The 16,522-nt window shown below is 55.1% G+C and overlaps 1 long non-coding RNA gene across 1 annotated transcript; it reads right to left on the bottom strand.

Moving 5' to 3' along the window:
* Nucleotides 1–4,044: 4,044 nt before the first annotated feature.
* Nucleotides 4,045–14,914, bottom strand: LOC116581344. Its single transcript, XR_004282019.1, has 3 exons — nucleotides 14,443–14,914; nucleotides 4,592–4,842; nucleotides 4,045–4,211 (listed from the first exon to the last, which is right to left on the bottom strand). It is a non-coding gene; the product is annotated as an uncharacterized LOC116581344 (long non-coding RNA).
* Nucleotides 14,915–16,522: the final 1,608 nt, after the last annotated feature.

The following is a 16,522-nucleotide window of genomic DNA, read 5'->3' as shown; positions in this document are numbered from 1 at the left end:
GGGAGGTGCTGATGGGGCAGGGGCTCCAGGGGGCCTGGGGGGCTCGAAATTTTCCATACCAGCCACTGGTGTAACTTGAAGTGTTCTAGCTGCCACATTAAAAAAGAAAAATCAGTGAAATCAATGTTTAGTGGTATACTTTATTTAACCCATTAATGTGCATCAAATATGATCATTTCAACATATAACGCATATACAAATTGTTGAGAAATTTTAGGTTCTTTCCACCCCTGAACAAAGCTATTCAGCTCACCTTCTGCTCGGCCCAAGTGCTGCCCACCACAGGGGCCATCCTGGGCCTCACTGGCCGAAGTCCTGGTCCACACCCTCGTATCAACAACGCACACGGAGTCTTGAGTGGTAAAGGTCTGTGTACTTCAGGTACTGGAAGCCTCAATTTAAAAAAAAAAAAAAGAAAGAAAACAAAAAATCCCTAACTAAAACTAAAATAAAACATTATCCGGGGCGCCTGGGTGGCTCAGTGGATTAGGCCATTGCCTTCGGCTCAGGTCATGATCTCAGGGTCCTGGGATCGAGTTCCGCATCAGGCTCTCTGCTCAGCAGGAGCCTGCTTCCCTCTCTCTCTCTGTCTGCCTCTCAGCCTACTTGTGATCTCTCTCTCTCTCTGTCAAATAAATAAATAAATAAAAATCTTAAAAAAAAAAATAATAATAAAATAAAACATTATCCTTGAGTGATTGGGTCCTGGAGCCAAGGCAGGCCTCAGCACCTCCCTTTCTCAAAGGCTCAGGGTGATGGGGACCAGAAACCCACAGGCTGGCGGGGGAAGTGGGGGCAGCCCCAGGGAAGCAGCCTGCTCCGGACTGGCCGCAAACAGGAGGCCGGGATTCCATCCGTCTGCCGGACTTGGCCCTTATCTCCCGCCGCAGAAGGCAGCCTATTGTCTGGGGAGGAAGCTAAGAGGATAGGAGGCCGCCTGCCCAGTCTGCGTCTCCCCAGGGCGCCCCCTTCCCCACCCTGCCCTTTCCAGCCCTCCCCAGCAGCCTAACCCCCCCCCAAGCATTCTGCCCCCCCCCATCAACTCTCCCAGCAGGTGTGCTGGGGGGGGCGTGGGTTTGGGTATCTTGTTAAATCGAAAGGAAGTGCGTTGGTATAAATGCATACTTGGCACAAGTTCTCAAGATAAAGCAGGAAACAGAGAAGACACCTTCCTTTTTTCTTTGTCCCCTTCTCTTTTCCTTTCCCTTCTGGAACAACTGAGTCGTAAAGTCATTCGCTGGGGCCGGCAGCTGGGGCAGAGCAAAGTGGACACCCACACCGTGGCTCTGAGTAGGGGTGGAGGTCCAGAGGCTGGTAGGTGGAGAGGGCTTCCCCGGGGGATGCGCAGGAGTTGGGGCTCAGTGGAGGGGAGAGCGTCTCCAGGCAGGGGAGGTGAAGGGCATCCAAGCCCATGTGGGGTGAGATCCAGTGGAGGCCGGGTGGCTGAGCCGGGGAGAAAAACCTCTGCAGGGTGGTGGTGGCCATGGGAGACAGGGGTGCATCAGGGGACGGAGAAAATAAACAGAAACATTAGGATAATGGCAGCCAGGTTCTCACTGGCAGAGAAGGTGAGCTATAAATACAGGAGACCAGGGCTACATGTCCCCCAGGTGTGGGGGACAAGTAAAGGGAAGCCCTGGCCACTGAGGACACAGGTGAAACACACCTGGAGATATGCCACACGCATCAAGCTTGACCCCAGGAGTCCTGGCCAGTGTCCCCCGCACCTGCCCACCCTCTCCCAGAGCTTCAGAAGGGCCATCCGCAGGCATGTGGGTGGCTCAGTCCATTGAGCTGGTGACTCTTGGTTTGGCCTAGGTCGTGATCTCCGGGGTTGAGCCCTGCCTCCAGCTCTGTGCTCAGCATGGAGTCTGCTTGTGGATTCTCTCTCTCTGCCCCCACTGAACAGGTCCACCCTACTCTAAGGATGCTCTGTGGACTTTGGACCCTTCACAGGGTCTTCATGGTACCCAAAGATGCTCCCTGTCTAGCCTCTTCCGTGTGCCGGGCGCCGGGCAGGTCTGATCTAATCCTCACAGCTGTTATTATCCCATTTCAGAGGTGAGTTCAGAGGTGAGTAAAGTTCAAGGAGGCCAAACTTGCCTGGGAGGGCGAGGTGGGAACAAAGTCTGTGCAGGCTCTCTAAATACCACTGCCAAGTTTTCTTATTGAAATGCCCTCCTCCAACCCCCAGACAACTTGCCCGGGGACACCTTTCTGTCATCCTGACCACCCCTCCCTGGTTTAGCTTATGGTCTCCAGTGTATTTGGGGAGAAACTAGAGGAGGGTGAGGCACGGATGATTACATTACCCACTCCTCATTATTAGTAATGGGCTACCTCTGACGGCTGTGTGACTTAGGGCAGATTACCTACCCTCTCTGAGTCTCAGCTTGCTGATCCGTACGAGCTTCATAATCAAGTAACTAATAATGAAATGAGTCCACCCATCACCCACCGCCAGCACTACGGGCAGGAAGGGGAAGTGGATGGAGGAGTCTGGGGGTGGAGGGGACTTGTGAGTCAGTTCCACCGAGGTAATAGAGCCCCAGGGGCGGGGTCTAGGTAGGGAGACACGGACGGAGACCCCAAGGCCCAAGTGCATGCATTTGGAGCTCATAACAACCACGATCGCAGCTCCTATTACAACCCCCACGTCGGAGTCCGTGACTCAGCTGCGCCTCCGGGTCGGCAGAGCTCGCAGCCAGGGAGCGGGTCCCCAGCTTCCGCGGAGTCTCAGCGCACCGAGGCGGGGTGGGCCTCCGCTTTGTGCAGCTGACGGGGCGTGGCCTCCCGGAGATGGACCAATCCGAGGAGAGCGCAGCTCTGGAACGCCAATAGCGTGCTTGTAGGCGGGGAGACGGTGTGGGCGCCGCGCAGAGGGGGACCGGGGGCCTGGGAGCCTGGAATCAAGGAGCCGGGATGGGGTGGGATCCGAGTGAGCAGGGTTCCCGACCTCCCAATTGTAGACTCAGCTGGGAAGGGGGCGACCCCTGCTCCGCGGTACTTCCCTCAGTCCCCCACCGCGTCTCGGGCCGGGCGGGCTCCCCGAACCCCCCCAACCCCCTTCCTGCCGGTTGAGACCGCCGAGAGCGCCCCAGGAGGCTAGGGGGACTTGGAGGCTCCCGGCGGGAGGCCGGAGTCGCTTCCTGCAGGGCGTGGTTTCTGAGATCTCCAACCCGAGGCACCTTCCCCAAAGTCGCCCCTTCCAGCCTGCATCCCTTTGCTGCCGCGCTCCTTCCCGTCTCCCCCGCCGGCCGGCCCTATTGCAGTCCTCAGACAGCCTGGAGGGGTTTCTTAACAGGCAGTCCTCTTCCCAGCCACGGGCTCTCCGGGCGCCCCTGCCCAGCATCCATCCTTTCCCTCCTTTGGACTGGTTTTCTTCCACGGTTCACTCTTTCCCTCAACTGTGAGCCTGGGGGACAACCCTGTTCCTCCTCCCTGCTCCCCCTCCACCCCACTCCTCCCCACCCCACCCCTCCACCCAGACGACGATCTGTGCTCCAGGGATGGGCATGTGACCGAAATTGTCCAATGAGGAGCAACCTCGGGGCTGTCGCTTAGCCTGCTGGCTCAGAGCAGTGCTGTCGACCCCCCAGGTCAGTGTAACCTGTGGGTGTGCCACCTGGACTTGTAGCAGGCATTTGGTCGCCTTGTAGACAGAGCTGGCCTGTGGAAAAGACAATGCTAAGAGAGTCTCAGAGAAATTGAGCCAGAACTCTGATCATACCGTACCTGAAGTCTCATTATCCCTAGACAGTTACAGAAGCCAAAATTCATTGTTTTAGGCAAGATTCAGTGGTGGTGTCCATTTCTTGCAACGTGAAGATATTCATTGACGATGTTGATTCCATCCTCACATCAATCCTAGGAAAATGGGCGGGTAAATACAGAATTTACGGCCTATTTTCACTTTTTTTTTTTTTAAGATTTTATTTATTTATCAGAGGGGGGGGGGAGAGAGCGAGCACAGGCAGACAGAATGGCAGGCAGAGGCAGAGGGAGAAGCAGGCTCCCCGACGAGCAGAGAGCCCGATGTGGGACTCGATCCCAGGACAGTGGGGTCATGACCCGAGCCAAAGGCAGCTGCCCAACCAACTGAGCCACCCAGGCATCCCCCTATTTTCACTTTTGCACTCATGGCAGACATTACCAGTCAACTGCCAAACACTTTCCTGCTGAATCCACAAAGTCTCAGACTCTCCCATTAGCTTAAAAAAAAAAAAAGAAAAGAAAATTGATTTATTTGACAGTGAGAGAGAAACACAGCGGGGGAGGGGGGGAGTCATGGGGGAGAGTGTGGCAGAAGCAGCAGGGAGAAGCAATCTCCCGATGCAGGGCTCCATCCCAGAACCCGAGCAGAAGGCAGAGACTCTCAACCAACTAAGCCACCCAGGCGCCTGACTCTCCTATTATCTTAAGAGACCAGACCTTGTTTCCCAGCTCCTGAGCACCAGGAGCATATCAGGTCTCCCCCCACTGGCTCAGTCCTTTTGAACTGAATGGCATTCGGTGGAATCAAGGGCAAATTCTCAAATTTGGGGTCCTCTGCAGAACAACAGGCAGAGATAGCCACAGTCATCCCCTGTACCTTGCCCTTTGGCCAATTGGAAACACAGATGTCCCGAGAGGGGTAGAAATAAAATGAAGTGGGGATCCTGGGTCCATCTGGGAGGTAATATTGGTCTTGGAAGGTGGAGACTGTCGGAGGAGCCAGAAGATGTGGTCCGAGCCCCTTGGCTAAGGAGGCTGAGGCCAGAACGGATCAGAAGAATTCCCACCTCTGCCATGGGTCACCGCCGAGCATCCACGTCTCCTGTGTCAGGAAGACTCATCCAAAACCTAGAAATAGGGCCCAGAGCAGGACTGCCTTGTATAACAAGTGCATCTACAGGTGATTTAACTCTCTAGGAAACTTCTTCTTCTTTTTTTTTTTTTTAAAGATTTTATTTATTGGGGCGCCTGGGTGGCTCAGTGGATTAAGCCGCTGCCTTCAGCTCGGGTCATGGTCTCGGGGTCATGGGGTCGAACCCTGCATTGGGCTCTCTGCTTAGCAGGGAGCCTGCTTCCCTTCCTCTCTCTCTGCCTGCCTCTCTGCCTACTTGTGATCTCTGTCTGTCAAATAAATATATAAAGGCTTGTGATCTCTCTCTCTGTCAAATAAATAAATAAAATCTTAAAAAAAAAGATTTTATTTATTTTATTTAAAGATTTATTTAAAGATTTTATTTGTTATTTGACAGAGACACAGCGAGAGAGGGAACACAATCAGAGGAGTGGGAGAGGGAGGGAGAAGCTTCTAGCCAAGCAGGGAGCCTGATACGGAGCTCGATCCCAGGACCCCCCAGCACCCCGGGATCATGACTTGAGACAAAGGCAAAAGCCCAGCGACTGAGCCACCCAGGCGCTTCTCTAGGAAACTTCTGTTTGCCTTGCTATTTGCTTTCTTTTAAGGGCTCAGTTATAGGTTAACCTGTGGACTAGTGTCTGATAGAAAAGATAGCAACAGAAGTTGCTGGGTTGTTGTTATTTTTAAAATTTTATTTATTTGAGGGCGCCTGGGTGGCTCACTAGGTTAAGCCGCTGCCTTCGGCTCAGGTCATGATCTCAGGGTCCTGGGATCGAGTCCCGCATCGGGCTCTCTGCTCAGCAGGGAGCCTGCTTCCTCCTCTCTCTCTCTCTGCCTCTCTGCCTACTTGTGATCTCTCTCTGTCAAATAAATAAAATAAAATCTTAAAAAAATTTTTTTTTATTTATTTGAGAAAGTACAAGTCGGTAGAGAGCAAAAGGGAGAAGCAGACTGTCAGCTGAGCAGGGATCCCAGAGCGGGGCTCGATCCCAGGACATGACCTGAGCTGAAGGCAGATGGGTGGCCCCCTCTTATGCTGTACTTTTCATCTCTGGGATTTACTTATTTTATGACTCTAAGTTTGTATCTCTTAATCCCCTTCGCCTATTTCATCCACGGCCCACCCCCCACCACCTCCCCTCTGGTAATCACCAGTTTGTTCTCTGTATTTAAGAGTCTACTTGTTCTCTTGTTTGGTCCTGTGTTTGTTTTCTAAATTCCACATGTCAGTGAAATTATATGCTATTCGTATTTCAAAGGTTACTCTTGATTGCCCCAAAGGACATTAGTCAGGTTTTGTTTTGTATTGAATTAGGAATCTTATCCTAGTATTTTTAAAAAAATATTTTATTTATTTATTTGACAGAGAGAGAGAGAGATCACAAGTAGGCAGAGAGAGAGGGGAAGCAGGCTCCCTGCTGAGCAGAGAGCCCGATGCGGGGCTTGATCCCAGGACCCTGAGATCATGACCTGAGCCGAAGGCAGAGGCTTAACCCACTGAGCCACCCAGGTGCCTCTATCCCAGTATTTTTTAAATAAATATTTTATTTATTCATTTGAGAACAAGGGGGGAGGGGCAGAGGGAGAAGCAAGGAGAGGGAGATGCAGAACTCGATCCCAGGGCCCTAAGATCATGACCTGAGCCCAAGGCAGATGCTTAACCCACTGAGCCACCCAGGTGCCCCTCATCCCAGCATTTTTAAAATTATTTTTTTTAAAGATTTTATTTATTTATTTATTTGTCAGAGTCGGGGGGGAGAACACAAGCAGGCAGAGGCAGAGAGAAAAGCTCTTTGCTGAGCAGACAGCCCAATGTGAGACTCGATCCCAGGACCCTGGGATCATGACCTGAGCTGAAGGCAGCGGCTTAACCCACTGAGCCACCCAGGCGCCCCTCATCCCAGCATTTTTAAATGAATTGTATAAATGCCAATTTCTTAGGGGGGTAGGAGAAAGTGAAAAATACAGTTCCTCAAATGTTCTTTGCATCAATTTACTATCTTAGTGCTCCCTTGTTAATTAATAAGTTGAATTACATCTTTGACAAATGCTCCTTGTCTAACTGTATAAGAGTCATGAGTTTAGCTTTTCTTTAAAGATTTTATTTTATTTTAAGATTTTATTTATTTATTTGGTAGAGCAAGAGAGAGAACAAGAAGCAAAGGGAGCAGGAGGCAGAGGGAGAGGGAGAAGCAGGCCCCCAGTTGAAAAGAGAGCCTGATGCAGGCTCCATCCTGGGACTCCAGGATCATGACCTGAGCCGAAGGCAGACGCTCAACCGATTGAGTCACCCAGGTTCCCTGACAATTTTTTTTTTTAATTTTTTAATGTAATCTCCACCACCGTCATGGGATTTAAACTCCCGACCCCAAGATCAAGAGTCTCATGCTCTATACTGACTGAACGAGCCACATGTCCCGACCTTAGCTTTTTGGAAATGATACTTTGAGACCTATCTCCCAGCCCAGGGCCCTTCCTCCCTCCAACCTGCATCAGGTCCGGGCTGGAAGGGGGTCAAGACCTGGGTCTCCCCGAATATTCACCAGCCCCCCCACCCCGACCTGCTATGCTTCCTGGTCAGTCACGGTCCAGTCCATTCTCACCCATGCGACTTGGAGCTGCCATTAGCTGGCAGGTTCAGGCTGAGGCCCCCAGTTTCTTCTCAGGAGCCCTGGGGAGCTATGGATGGTGTTATGTTGGGAGAAAACAGGCAGGGCCATTGTATACCCAGGGCCCAGCACAGCCCATGGTGGCCTCCATATTTGTCAGTGTCCCTGAAACCACTCTGGGACAAAGTGTGGCCACTCCCAAGCTGGGCATCACAGCCCCACACACTTGCCAGATGCCATCCTCTTGCCCACCTGAGTGACCCACTCCACTTGTTGGAACCTATTCTACTTCCCAGCTTTTAAACATTTTATTTATTTATTTGGCAGACAGAGATCACAAGTAGACTGAGAGGCGGGCAGGGGCTGGGGGGGTGGAAGCAGGCTCTCTGCCGAGCAGAGGGCCAGATGCAGCTGGATCCCAGGGTCCTGGGATCATGACCTGCAGAAGGCAGAGGCTTTAACTCACTGAGCCACCCAGGTGCCCCAACTTCCCAGCTTTTAGAATCCCCTCCCCCATTCCCCAAATTCTACCCACTTTTAAAGCCTGGCTTAACCCTCCCTGCCCTGAGAAGCACCCCACCCAGTTCTCTCTCCTCTAACCCAGCCAGGACACCGTCCGCAGGCCCCTGCTCTAGACCCCCAACTCAGAGGGATGCTGGGGTCCCTAGGCCTCAGGCTAGGACGGAGAAGGCTAGTTCAGTTATAATTTGACCACAGAAATATATAATGACCGGCGGTTATTAAACCTATATTGACTCATATTTGAGCGCATTTTTTTCTCTTTTTTTTGTACAAAGGGCTTCTAAATAGGTTTGAGGCAAAGACTTCGGGAGGAGCCCCTACTCCAGGACGGGCCCAGCCCCGCCCAGCTTGGCGAAGCAGGCGCGTCTCTCGCGCCACCTGGCGGCCGTCAGGAGCTCCGCAGCCGCATCCGGAGGTAGAGACCACGCAGGGTCCCTGAGGGCTGCGGAGTCTTGGGTAGGGTTCCCCTCCTCTCCCGCGCCTAGGAGGAAGCACGCTGTATCTTTTGTCTTGGTAGTCGTGGACAGCTTCTCTAAGCAGGCATGTTGGGAGCTGGGACATGCAGTTATTAATTCGCATTCTCAGGCCACCTGCTCCTGGTTGCAAGAGCCTGAGTGTGGTCTTGCCGTGATTTAGGGGAATTAGATGGGCAGCGCGCCACTTGCCACTAACTCCAGCAAGGCTCATTCTTGGGGTCCTTATACCCACTTTATTCATTGGAAAACTGAGGCTCGGTTCTTAGCATATTGTTTCCGCTGCCCTGGTACACTCAAACCTGTTCCAGCCTGGGTGTGTATGGGGGCGTTGCGCATGCACACACACACACACGCACGCCCAATGTGCCACCAGGAAATTTATGATTATCCTTGCAGGCCTGTTTATTGAACAATTCGCTTTATACAGAGGAAGGGAGTTAGTTCCCAAGAGAGCTTGACCCGGCTGAGTCAGCAGGGAGTTCAGACCGGGCCAACTCTGCCCATCCAGCTCCTTTCCAAAGGCCTGGGTCTAGGAACTACCAACAGCCAGCCCCCAACCCACGCCAGTTCCTTTCAGTCGGCCCCACCGACAGCCAAGCCCAGGCTCAGGGATGGTGCCAGGAGGGTGCTCCCTCCTTCTTCTCTAAATCCTCAGGCTACATCCCACCATCAATCCCTCCTGGGGATGGGGCCTTAGGTAGCCTGCAGCCAGTGGGCGGGTGTGCGTCGTGGGCCGCCAGAGCTTGGGGGTAGGGCCTCCGCACGGGCACCGCCCCTCCCCAGCCCCTCTGGAGCATCCCTCACACCCGCCCCCAGCTCCCAGGAATTCTGCTGAGTCACTTCCGAGGCTTCCGCGGCAGACCCAGAGGGAACAGTCAGTGTCATTCGATTCCCTATAGGCAGCGCTCCAGCGCTCACCTGGAAAACCCAGCCCCTGTCTTTTCTGAAGACCTCATCGTGGCCAACGAGGCCAACCCTACGTCGTCCCTTGCCGTTCTCCCCCACCCACCCTAGTGGCCACGCAGGCTCCTGCCTTAGGGCCTTTGCACAAGCTTGGGCCCTCTGACTGGCACGCTCCTCCCTCAGTCACCTGTAGCCTGCACATCCTTCCCACGGTCACTGCCAAAGTCTGTGCTCCAGCGGGGATGTGTCAGAGGAGAGCAAGAGGGCAGTTGCCAGCCTGACCCGCAGATCCTTGGATGAGCAGTTAAGATTGGAAAAGATGCAAACTGCTAATGGGGAGCGCCACGTGCTGCATGGTGCAAGGGGACAGGTGTGCGCGGCCGTGTAACTGTGTGTGAGGCTGCCCGTGCGCAGCGTAGGCACAGGCGCGCTGAGCTTGCATCCTGAGAATTCCCCGCCAGACCGGATGCCGGTCTTGCAGCCATTGTCTCCCGGCCCCAAACCCACCCAACAGCGCGAGGCTCCGGCTGGGGGCTGCAAACTACGCTTCCCAGAATCCCTGGTCGCCCCCAGAATTCCTGCTAGGTTCGGCCAATAGGAGACGCCGGGACTCTTAACCTTTTGGGTGCCGGGGACCTTGTGGTGGTCTTTAGCATTTGAGGGTAACAACATAGGGACCCCTGTTAGAATCATGCTTTTTTAAAAAACGTTGAAGGCTTTAAGTTGTTTTATTGCATCCCGCCTTTTTAAAATTGTGGTAAAATAGCGTAACATAACATTTCCCATCTTAAACAATTTTAACTGTGGAGTTTAGTCAGAAATACTCACTCCGTTGTGAAACAGCACTCCAGAAACTTCTCTCTTTGCAAATCTGAAACTCTCTACCCTTTAAACTTTCCTTTCCCCTAAACCCCATGGTAATCACCCTTACACTTTGTTTCCCAGTTTGACTTGACCTGCCCGATCATAGGGTATGGGACCTTTTGTCTCCGGCTTACTCACCAGCGTTATGTCCTCAAGGTCCATCCATGTCCTAACATGGGTCAGAATCCCCTTCCCTTTAAGAGTAGAATTATGGAGCGCCTGAGTGGCTCAGTGGGTTAAAGCCTCTGACCTTCAGCTCAGGTCATGATCCCAGAGTCCTGGGATGGAGTCTCGCATCGCGTTCTCTGTTTAGCCGGGAGCCTGCTTCCCCCCCTCTCTCTGCCTGCCTCTCTGCCTTCTGTGATCTCTGTCAAATAAATAAATAAAATCTTAAAAAAAATTTAAAAGTAGAATTATATCTCATTGTATGTACCTGTTGTTTATCCATTCATCATGAACACTTGGTCAGAATGATGCACATTTTTTTAAGTTATTTATTTATTTTAGAGAGAGTGAGAGGGTCTCAAGCAGATTCCCCACTGAGCGTGGAGCCCGACTCCACTCCCGGCTGGATCTCAGCGACCTGAGCCAAAACCAAAAGTCAGATGCTTAACCGACTGTGCACCCCCCCACCCCCAGCCAGGCGCCCCAGGAATGATGCTTTTAAATTTGTAAAATAAAATACATAGAATTACAAAGAGGATTTTGTGACCACAACTGTCAGCAAGTTGAAAGCACAAATGTGTGGCCCGGTAACCAATATATGCATTTCTTTCTTCATGCATTAAATAACATATCTCAAGCCTAGAAACTCTAGACTGTGCGGGCTCTGGACAGGTTTCTGTCCACAAGACCTCGAGTTTTCCCGTTATACTGTTCGAGCGACACTGTAGTAGAAATCAGCTGCTTCAATCCTAGGAGCCCCATGATTAGCCTCTATCAAAAACTCCTGTAAAAAACTGTGGTTCAGTGGTTAAGCATCTGCCTTTGGCTCAGGTCATGATCCCAAGGTCGTGGGATTTAGCCCCACATCTGGCTCCCTGCTCCGTGGGGAGTGTGCTTCTCCCTCTCCCTCTGTCCCTGCTTGTGTTCCCTCTTCCACCTGGCCTCTTACCCTTAAGAGTCTCCACTCAGGGGCGCCTGAGTGGCTCAGTGGGTTAAGCCTCTGCCTTTGGCTCGGGTCATGATCTCAGGGTCCTGGGATCGAGCCCTGCCTGTGACTCTCTGCTTAGCAGGGAGCCTGCTTCCCCCTCTTCTCTCTCTGCCTGCTGCTCTGCCTACTTGCGATCTCTCTTTCTATCAAATGAATAAATAAAATCTAAAAAAAAAAGTCTCCACTCAGCCTCTACCATTCGGGGTTCCACCAGCCCCCTGATATCAGAGTCCATCCCAGTAGAATACCACCCCTGCCACCCAGCCACAGAAGGCAGTCGCACAGGGATGAGGCTGCTGCCCCACCAATACGTTTCTCGAAGGTGTGCAGGTTACCATGGTAAGTCACTTCCGTTGGCCTCTTTCTCCCACTTATCCCGTGAAAGTTCTGGCCTGTCTGCCTCACTGAATGTAGGCCACAGATGGGTTGGTTGAAACTTCAGTCTATAGACCTGGCAAATTGTTGGCGTCTGCAAGAGGGTCCCTTCAGACGAGGGTGTTACGGGGTCTTCAGCAGGGCAGTTCGATTCCTCAGCCAGCCCCAGAGGCTGCCATGCCCAGACGCTCAGGGTCAAGTGCATTCAGCTAGAGTGCAGACTCAGGGTGCCCAGCCCCCTAGTGCCACTGTGTGCATCAGGGAAGGGGTGCCTGTGTACCCTCTAGACCTCAGATTTCTCATCTAAAAAGGAGAAGAGAGGGGTGCCTGGGTGGCTGAGGGGGTTAAGCCTCTGCCTTCAGCTTGGGTCATGATCCCAGGGTCCTGGGATCAAGCCCCACTTGGGCTGGTTGCTCAGTGGGGAGCCTGCTTCCCCCTCTTTCTCTCTCTCTGCCTACTTGTGATCTCCGTCTGTCAAATAAATAAATAAAATCTTTTTAAAAAATAAAAATAAAAAGGAGAGAAATGTCTCCCCCAGTAGGGTCGCTGGGAAACTGCCACCAGAACTCTTGGTGGGTGGGTGACGGCTGGGTCCCAGGGCAGCTAAGGGCGCTCCTCCTGCTTGATGCTTTCCCACGGCCTCCTCTTGTGCAGCAAGGCCTGGGGTGAGGCAGAGCCTGAGGAGGTGAGGGAGGGTTGAAAATGGGGTGCTATGAAGGGGTACCTATTGTGGGCCGCGTCCCCCACTGGGAGAATCTAGTCATTTCCTAACGCTTGGAATGCGGACACACAGAGCCGCCTAGCCAGGGAGAACGTCCCCGCTAGAGGGCACCCAAGAGGCATGTCTTCCAGCCAGTCCTGCCCCGGTCCTGCCTCAGCCCTGCCCCGAGCCCTGTCAGCTCCCCACCCCTCCTCCCTCACTCTCAAGGGCTCCCCCTCACTGGAGCTGCTTCACAGCCCCTACCCTGGGCTCTGTTGCCCCCTGGCCTCACAATCTCAATGTCTCTTGCTCACACTCCCCAGACCCTGCCCCTCTCAGCCAAGTCACCTTGGCCTAGTCATGTAACCTTGCTGCCTTGTGGGGGGAGGGGGTCCTCCAACCCCCAGGAGGATCATGGGAGGCTTTCAGCAGAGAGCCCAGATGCAGTGCCCACATATGGGAGTTCAAAAATAGTGGAGGAAGGGGCGCCTGGGTGGCTCAGTGGGTTATGCCTCTGCCTTCAGCTCAGGTCATGATCTCAGGGTCCTCGGATCGAGTCCCGCATCCGGCTCTGTGCTCAGCAGAGAGCCTGCTTCCTCCTCTCTCTCTCTGCTTGCCTCTCTGTCTACTTGTGATCTCTCTCTGTCAAATAAATAAATAAAATCTTAAAAAAAAAAAAAAGTGGAAGAAAAGCAGGCTACCGTCCTTTTGCTTTCTCTTTTCTCTTCCCTTTCCTTTCCTGGACGCCCTTTCCTAACCCCTCCTCCCTTCCTTCCTGCTGCGCTGGGTTGCCCACAGCCCTCCGGGGCTCTCTGGACTCTGTGTCCCCAACAGGGCTGACCAACCGGCTGGCACCTCCCCATACCTGTGTGTCCTCGCCACCCACAGAGGCTTCCTGAGGATCCGGCCTCCTGGAATCTGAGGCCAGGTGACCTGCCGGACTGTGTCCTGCTGGGACTCTGGCCCTGAGCCTCACCCAGAGTGACCCTGGCCCCGGGGACAGGACAGTCAGGACAGGATGGGACAGGCAAGGCATGGGGTTGGCTGGCCCCATTAGTCAGAAACACAAGCCTTCCCAGCCAGGCCATGCTAGGCCATTGGCCTAATGGAACTGTGGGCTGAAGACCTTCTCACTCTGGCCCCCCAGCCTAGCAAATCCTCCCTTCTCCCAGGGGCGGCTCAGGAAAAGGGGAACCGCATACAGACGGCATACCTAGGGCTCACACTCAGTACTGGGCATACATCACTGCATAGAATTCTCAATAAACCTTCCCCAAAGGGATTACTGATGGCCCCATTGTACAGAAGAAGAAACAGAGGGTCGAAGAAGTTGACCACTGTGTCAAATTCCCAGCCATTGTGCTCCCCCTCCCCCGGCTTTCATCGTAAAAAGTGTGCAATATTTCAAATAGGTAGAAAAGGTCAGAGAGGAAGATAATGTACTCCCAGACCTAGTCATCATCTTACAGCATTTCCTTCAGCTTTGTTTTCTGAAAGGAACAGAGGAAACCAGCATCAGTGGGCATGTCCCCTTCCATGGGTCTCCTGCGTCCCCTCCCACCTTCACACCGAAGCTGTAACATTGACTCCCTCCTATGTCCTTATGACCTGTGTACCTTTGTAGACAACCCTAAACAACCCATGGGAGTGTCCCGTGTGTGCATTCCTTTTTTTTTTTTTTTACAGTCTGCATTGGGCTATAATTTCCGCATAGTCGAGGTCACCAACCTTGACTGTGCAGCCCTAGGGCCACCACCCTAGATGTCAGGGTGAGGGGAGCCCATCCATTCTGGGAAGGCTCCTGCCTCTGTCTCCAAGCCAAGCAGGACCTGCCCCTCACTCTGGACAGCCACCGTCCTGACCGCTCTCACCACACTGCAGTTAGCTTTGGCTCTAAATGTAGCGCAAAGCGGACAGCAAGAGGGGTGTCCCTGGGGTTCATGCGCTCCCCGCCGGCCCGGGCTGCGCAGCACCAGCGAGCGCTTCCTTACTTTGCGCTGCATGCTGTCCCATACCCCCGACCGATCCCTGCTCCAGGGACGCTGTCGGGGTGGTTTCGGCCCGACGCTCTCACATTGCACAGATGGCTTCTGGCCGCCGGCTGAGATTTCCCCGAGCAGAGGCCTGGGGCTCCCTGGCAGGCGTCTCCTGGAGGCGCCGCGCGGACTCGCAGCTCCGGCTTGAACGCGCCCGCCGGGGACGCCCCCTGGCCAAGCCCCCAGTTGCTGGGAGCCGAGGCGTTTCGAAAGGCCCAGCCGCACCTCGGCCCCCTCCCCGGGCCCCTCGGAAAACGGGAAGTTCGGGGAGGAAGCTGCTACGCGCAGCCCGGCGGCCCGCGGGCCGGATGACTAAGTTTGGCTGCGCGACCTGCGGCCGCTTGCCTTTTATGGCGGCCTCGTGGGTAGCGGACGTGGCCGGGCCCGGCGGGGACCGCGGCCCGCGCCTGGGGCGGGGGGAGCCCCGCGGGGGCCTCCCGCGCTCCCCACCCCCCAACAAACGGGTCAGGCCCATGCTTCTCTTGAACTTATGGGGCGGGAAACTGAGGCCCGGAGAGGGGCGGACCCCTGCCGAGGTCACAATGCGCGGTGGGGTGAGCCCGATGGCACCCGATGGCCCTGATCCCCGGCGCCGGGCCAGGATCGGGATGACTCACCCTGGGGCGGGGAGGGGGTGCGCGCTGCATTTATTGAGCACCCACTGTTTGTCTCCGCATCCGCGGCCTCTGAGCCTCAACGCAGCCCTTGCAGGCTCCCTAGGGAGGGGCGGGGGGTGTGCTGGCGGGAAGCGGCTGCGCCCCCCTCCTGGTTCCGGCTCTAACCCCGCGCGGGGGCCGGCTGGGTGCTGGCTTTACATCTGCACAAACTCCGGAGACGAAAAGCCTCTCCCCCGGTTAACGGGCGGGGAAACTGAGGCTGGGCGCCAAAGGAACGGGCGTCCAAGGTCACACGCTAGCCAAGGGACGAGGATGCCGGGGAGGTAGTATAATCTCTAGAGGTATTAAAATACACTCGACCGTCCCCCACGAAGTGTGACTCGTATGCATCTCCACAGAGCTGAGTAACAGTGTGACCTCGGACACGATGGTCGTTCCTGATGTTCCCAGATGCCCAACCCCGCGCTCCTCGGACCCGCTTGGCTGTGGGCCTCAGGTTGTTCAAACGCGAAGTGGGGACAAAGTCCATGGCGTTCAGGCGGGTCGGGAGGAGGAGAGCGCGGTCGGGATGGTGGTCTGGGGGCTTCCCGGGGCAAGCGCGAGGCGGGGATTTGGGGGAAACCCCGCCCCCGCCGTGAGCCCACCCCCCCAGCCGCCCACGGCAGCCCAGGCAGCCCAGCCCCCGGGTGCAGGAGGACGTGGGGGGCGGCCCAGGCCAAGCTCCGCGGCCAGGCACGTGAGTCCAACGCCCCCTCCCCGGGCGCTCCCAAACCTCGCCTTTTATGGAGAGGAAGTTGGGCCAAGTGGGCCGGGCCGGCCGGGGATGGGGGAGGGCGGGCAGGGGGCCCGCGGGCAGCTCCGGCCGGCGCTGGACACGCTCTGCGAACGCGGGGCTTATCTGTCCGCGCGAGACTCGGTCCGGAGACGAGGGAGGCGCGCAGCCGCGGCCACGTGAGCGCGAGCCGCGCGGGCCTGGCAGCGCCAGATAATAGCACCCCACCCCACCCCTCAGCGCGCGAGCCCTGGGTAGAGGCAGTGACGACGGGGACCCCCCAAACAGGCCAAGCCAGCCCCAGGCTGGAAGGATGGTTGGGGACCCAGGCAGTTGCCTACCTGGGGTGTCCAGATGGGCCCTTCCCACTCTGATTTGCTTAGACCCAGACTCTTCCCCCCGCCCGCCCCCCCAACCTGGGAGTGTCTGGGGCTCTGTCTTGCAGCCTGAGGTCGGGACCCAGATTCTGGACAGAGAAAGTTCTCCTTTACCCTCACCTGTCCTGTCATCCAGCCCTGGCCACTTGGCAGGACGGCGTGGATGCGCTGTAGGATTCTGAGACCTCGGTATTTCAGCCATCTGGGTGGTCCGGAGTTCCCCCTGGGACCCTGGAGCTCTGGTCTCAGGCCACTGGGCTAAATAATAG

This window comes from Mustela erminea, chromosome 20 (assembly GCF_009829155.1).
Source record: "Mustela erminea isolate mMusErm1 chromosome 20, mMusErm1.Pri, whole genome shotgun sequence".
Classification (NCBI taxonomy): Eukaryota; Metazoa; Chordata; class Mammalia; order Carnivora; family Mustelidae; genus Mustela; species Mustela erminea.
Note: the sequence above shows the minus strand (reverse complement) of the source record. Positions and strands in the feature narration are given on the sequence as shown.